At 37.6% G+C, this 6,078-nt stretch overlaps 1 protein-coding gene across 1 annotated transcript in view; it reads left to right on the top strand.

The window, feature by feature from the left end:
- The window catches only part of zbtb11 (zinc finger and BTB domain containing 11), a 505,104-nt gene that overhangs the window by 88,481 nt on the left and 410,545 nt on the right, over positions 1-6,078 (top strand). The gene's annotated exons all lie outside the window — the stretch shown is intronic.

Genomic DNA, 6,078 nt, shown 5'->3' with positions numbered 1-6,078 from the left:
TGTTTATAACATAATAAACTATATGATCCCTTCATCTGAGTTAAGAGAGGCCAAGGATTTCAAGGGTGAACTAAAACATTTGTTGTGGACTAGATTGATGCAACATCATGACTGCATATTTAAATAGTGACTACAGTTTTAGCAGTTTTCTCCTCCTTTACCAAAAAATATTTAACCTTAAAGGTTAAACAAGTTTCAGTCTATTTTAATTCAGGTGACATAATTCACTCAAAGCAATAAATGTCTAAAAATAAACCTTGCACGTGCTTATTTTAGACTGTCAACAGCTGCCAAACCAGACCAGAAGGCCCGCTCAGGTAAACCTCTCATCATCTCGTCTGTAATATGTAGCCCTACTCAAACTAGTACTACCTGTCACCTATGTTTTCATTTTTTCCATAAACACAAAATGAAGTAGAACAGCTTTAACTGAAATATGTTAAGAATTTAAAACCATCAAAATATTGCTTTGTCTAAAAAATCTTAAACTAGATAAACTAGATCAGTGTTTCTGTTCTTATGTGGATCATTTCCTGTTTTGAGCGACAGTAGAAATGATGTAGTGCACTGTTAGACTCTTACACTGGACCTGGAGTAGACCTGTGACAGACCTGGTTTGGATCTGGTGTTACTCACGGAGCCAGATCATTTTCCACTGAGCTATAGATTTTTGTGTTCATCCTGCTGATACAATGGAAAAATATATGTTTGAGTGTGACAGGAACTCAAGGAATGTCCAGATAAATTCATAATATTCAATAAAAGTTTATATATTTGGTCCCATTTGGCTAAATTTGATTAAATCTGAGTATTTTAATCTTTCAGACTTTCACAATGTTTGTAAGTATTTCTTTTTTTGATGACATATTGACAAACAATTATTACTTGCAAAAATATAACTTGGTCAAAGTTACATTTTTTACACTGTGCAGCCTCTTTAAAACTGTGTGAATTTCCATAAGTATAAATGTGGCCTCATTGAGGCAGCTGTATTTAACCTCACACATTTGAGCATACAGGCTCAGGGCATAATTCATAATGATTATAAAAGGTTTATTCTTGTCTAAATCTTGTCTTCAAATCTTTTCCTAAAATACCATTCAATGGCATTCACATTTCAGCTGGGCCATAATGCACCAGTGTGTTCCACAGTGGATCAGTGTAAAGCCTCCCACCAACCCTGCAATAACAGCAGCATTTCAACATCAAACTGGCTCTACACTAATGTAGTCTTACAGAGCATACTGTTCGGCCACTTATTCCCAATCACAGCTCTGTCAGGGAGCTCTTCCCACATCTTGTTAGAAGTTTAAAGACCATTTCCGTCATAATCTGCTGCCGTCAAAGAAATTAAGAGGGATTTCTTAAAGGCCCTCTTTTGGCATGGCACGGCTACTTAAGCATACTCCCACGAACCCCCAGACTGGGATTGTTATGGTTTTTGCTGTCTGTGTGAATAGCCACTTGCATTCATAGCCTCCGGATGCTTTCAGGTAATTGCTTCATTAAACATGCAGTGTCTTTGCTCAAGTGATGGGTCTACAATGAAATAGCTCTAAATAGTGTCATAGCTGGAAGAAATTTGGACTTTAAAATCTCCCTATAATACAAAGTCCTGTTGTTTGTGGTGTTTTAGGATATATATATATATATATATGTTGTTGTTGTTTTTTTAACCAAAAGTTTACTTTTCTACTTTGGATTAGATAGATTTTAGATTTCCAATGTAGCCTCATATTTTGCCCTTTACATAGAGAAAAAAGCATTATCCTTTGCTCTGTGATGATGGAGAAAGTGGCCGATAGGGTCCGGATGAACAATGATGAAATGATGGAACTATTTGAAATATTTTTTCTTAAAACATTACATTCCAGGTAATCTCAAATAGTATGATGTCTGGGAAACTGATTTTTCTCTTCAAATCATTATGAAACCCCAATGCCTATTGTCTGCGGCAATTTAGGATTACATCTCAAATGAACATTTTCTACAACTTTGATTTGTTTATCACAGCATAATCTCACTCTAGTATCCCATTTTACACTTTACATAACCAACAAACTCAGAAAGCCCTTGCTCCACGATGCATCAAATCATTCAGGGAAGCGGGCATAAGAATAATCCATATTGTTGTATCTAGGCCAAGTTATCAACACTGCATAAGTGCAAAAGTGCTATGTTGCTCGCCTTAGGCTTTAGATTGGTGTAGTCTACTTACTGTATTTCTGCGAGTTTTTTTGTTGCTCTCAAAAGACATAGATGTTTACCACCAAAGGGATTTAGCATGAATTTTTGATACAGGTTAAATAATACATGTCACATATCCGGTGGATGTAGACACAGCGATGCATGCTCTGCATTTTAACTACAGAAAAAGTGAATGGGGAGGACAGAAGATACAAGCTCACCAGATCTGGATACAGGAAGTTTTCATTGGATGTTTGACCTTTGTAATGCAATGGAGAGTATATCTGAGAAGTCATGAATAAAGCACAGATATGGGGTAAAACAAGGCTGTTTGGCTATAGACTGGAAGTTTTCACATTTTCCATGGAAGAAAATGGTTTAGTACTGGCACAAGGTAATTTATACATTTATTTTTAGTTATTCATTTGTTATAAATACTGCTTTAGCCAGTTCATATTGTTATTGTGTCCTTGGTCCTTGTTGGAGAGACTACTGGTACCAAATAACAATCATATCTTTAGCAGTGTAAAAACAAGATAATGAGTTATTAACAGTTGTGGTAGTTGCAGGAGTAGCATGGTAAACTTTGATCAACCTAGTATTATTTGAGGTTGATGTATATTGATACATCACTATGCATCATACTATGCATGCATCCAACCTCTGGCCTGTCTGCTTCTGCAAAATATATAACATGAGATCAGCTGACCCTCAATCCTGTCCAATGTTATATATATGAATAAGTAATCCATATACACTTGTTTCTTTATAACATTATATAGTTGTACAATAGTTCAGATAGGATGACATAAGTTGACTTAACAGCTCAGTGATACACTCCAACATGTCCTGAGGCACACTTCCTTCATGTGTGATATTGTCAATACATAGACGTAATTCAGTTATGTCCTAACGTCTTTATGTTTGTTTACCCATAAAGGTTTGATGCCTGATTTCACTTTGCCAGGATGTAACAGTGGGGAAGAAGATGTTACGTAGACCCTTTTAAACTGGCCTCGTGCACTATTCTTTCTATTTGTAATTTTCTCACTGAACTGGTTGATAATTTTGGTTGAAATATGAAATGAATCCTAAAATCTGACAAACATATACACCCCAACCATGCTCAATAAGCTAATACTCCAGCTTGTTACTACTTACTATGATCCTAGCTCAGGATCTGGAGGTCCTTCTCTGGGGTTGTCCACTGCTTGAGGTTTGGTTTGGACTCCTTATACTCAGAAAGTATTTATGTACTTAAGTTACTATGTGTTTGGGTTCACTATGGGCCATTGATGTGAACTAATGTCTTTCAATGCAGCATTGAAAAAAGCTAAAATGTACCCAAACTTTTAATTTAGACTTTAGGATGGACACAAATGGACTCACAAGACAGTTGTTGCATCGCTGCATCTTAAAGGCCTGAATGAAAATGTTTTCACTCACCTTGAAGGGATTTCAGTATGAAACCTTCATATGATTACACAAAAGCAATGTCCAAGCAAAATATTTATACAAGAGGCATAACTGTGAATACTGCTACTGAAAAAACCTTTACATTTTCAAATACACTCAGTGTTAGAAGTGTGCAATATATCGATGTGTTGATAATAGACTACGTTGTTATCAAGATTTGTGAAAATGTAAACATTGGGTATATTTATAATAAATATTATCAAAATACAGCTAAAATATTTGATCAAATAATGAAGTTAAAAGTGGAACCTTGTGTTGTAATCTTTTAAACAGGAATATAAAGTGATATTTTTGTAAACATGTGTTCCCAGTAGATCCTCTGCCCTCTCCTCCTGATGGTCAGTCACAGCGAGGCCCAGGCTTTGATCGTGTGTTTGTGTCCAGATGAGTTGTGATGGGAGAACGGGCCAGGACCCACTGACCAGCAGCTGACCACTGTTTACTGCTGCAGGACGGCCCCCTCCAAACCACTGCAGACGCTCGCTCACACTGGACACTAAACACAGCAGTGACTGGACAAGCAACACTGCTAAAAACAACTACTGTGCAAGTGAAACTTACCAATTAACCTTGACTTGTGTCTTTTCATTACTCAGATGTATTTAAATGATCAGACCTATGTTTTCGACAGGTGTCATTGTTGAGCTCATCATTCTTGAGAGATAACCTGTACTTTCTCAGAAACCAACCCCCGTCAAACTGGTAAGAGAGCTGGAAAATACTGCCTAGAAATGAGCAGAGAATAAGATTCACTTATGGTTTCAGTGTTGTACACCATTTAAATAACATACAACTGGGTGTCATGTAATAAAAATGGGATCTGTCTAGATTTAGACATAGTTTAGTCTTATTTCAAAACCTTTTTCAAACCTTGCTGTAGTTGCACTTTTTTTTTCACATTTATTCTTTTTTGTGCAATTAATTCTCCACTGGCAGATAATTTAACCTAATTAAGAAAAAAATACACTGAAGCAAGTCAAAAATATCTTTAAATAAGTCCAGTACTAGACATGGGAAAGTAACTCAACCAGTGAATGGCTAAAAATCTAAATACAATTAATATTCTGAATTGAATCATAGAAAGTAAATAAGTAGTGATACCTTTTGCAGTGAAACAGGATACAGGACTTGTGTGGGTTCACTTTAGGACTCTGCTGGGGTCAAACGCTGAGTTTTAGTACTGTCTGAGGTGCCACAGACAGATAAATCACAGTGACATCAGGCTGTCTTTTGTCAAACATTAAAGCTGCAGCACTGACCTCTTCATGACACTGTAAAAAACTCAAGTCCAACGCAGTATTCCCAGAGTTCAAAGGTCACTCGGACTGCCATATTCAAGCACAGAGATAGCAACAGTGAAATATATATGGAGAAGTTTGAACTGTTAACTTGTGACTGCTTGAGACGTGATGCTTTGGGTATTTGACATTTTCATTTTTGTGGGATAGAAATATACCAGTGTTGTACTAATAGCTCCATCACATATATATATAGTAAATAGATTTTTAAAAAGATTACAAAAAGACTGATTCAAAACGAAATTAAAACAAACTATCAGTGTGTTTATAGTTGTCATTTCAGTATACTGGTCAGGCTAGGACTCTTTATAATATGAGTATCCAGGAGTCAGGGCTCAGAATTGTTCTATATTGAGTTACTGAACTGATATTGACCAAGGCCCTCCACTTTTTGACAATTCGTCTGATTTTTTTAAAGATAAAAAATATGATTGATGGTTTGTTTCTATACTTGATGTAAGGTTAGAATGACTGTGGATGTTGTTTACTATTAAATGACACTTTAATGCACTTAAGGAGAGCACTAAGCCAGCTTTTACATAATACATCAGTATAATTCAGCTTTAGTTCATTTTGCACGGACGTGTGTTCAGGTTCAAAGATTCAAACCGTACCTCATCCCAAACTCCCGTGTGCTCCACGTCTGAAGGCTCCAAAGGCAGTTTTAAAGCTCACGTGATGGGTTCAGCTCCGGTTCAAATACTAAGGGACCAGAGCACCTCCTGTGGGACCGGCCGCGGCCACTGTGGGGCAGTGTTGTCCCAGTCATCACACAGTAGAGCGGAGAGCGCGCGTGTGTGTGTGTACGTTTGTGGGTGGGGGTGTGTGTGTGTGTGTGTGTGGGGGGGGGGGGGGGGGGGGTGCGTGTGTCTGTGTGTGTGTGTGAATGTGTATGAGAGTATGTGAATGTGTGGGGGTGTGTGTGTGCATGTGCATGTGTGTTTATATGTGTATGTGTGTGTGCATATGTGTATGTTCGGGTGTGTGTGGGGGTGTGTATGAGCATGTATGTCGGGGTGTGTGTGTGAATGTGTGTGTATGTGTGTGTATGTCTGTATGTGTGTGCGTGCGTGTGTATGTCTGTAGGTGTGTGCGTGTGTGTATGTGTGTGTATGTA

This window comes from Periophthalmus magnuspinnatus, chromosome 4 (genome assembly GCF_009829125.3).
Source record: "Periophthalmus magnuspinnatus isolate fPerMag1 chromosome 4, fPerMag1.2.pri, whole genome shotgun sequence".
Taxonomy (NCBI): domain Eukaryota; kingdom Metazoa; phylum Chordata; class Actinopteri; order Gobiiformes; family Gobiidae; genus Periophthalmus; species Periophthalmus magnuspinnatus.
This window is presented reverse-complemented; position numbering and strand designations above follow the sequence as displayed.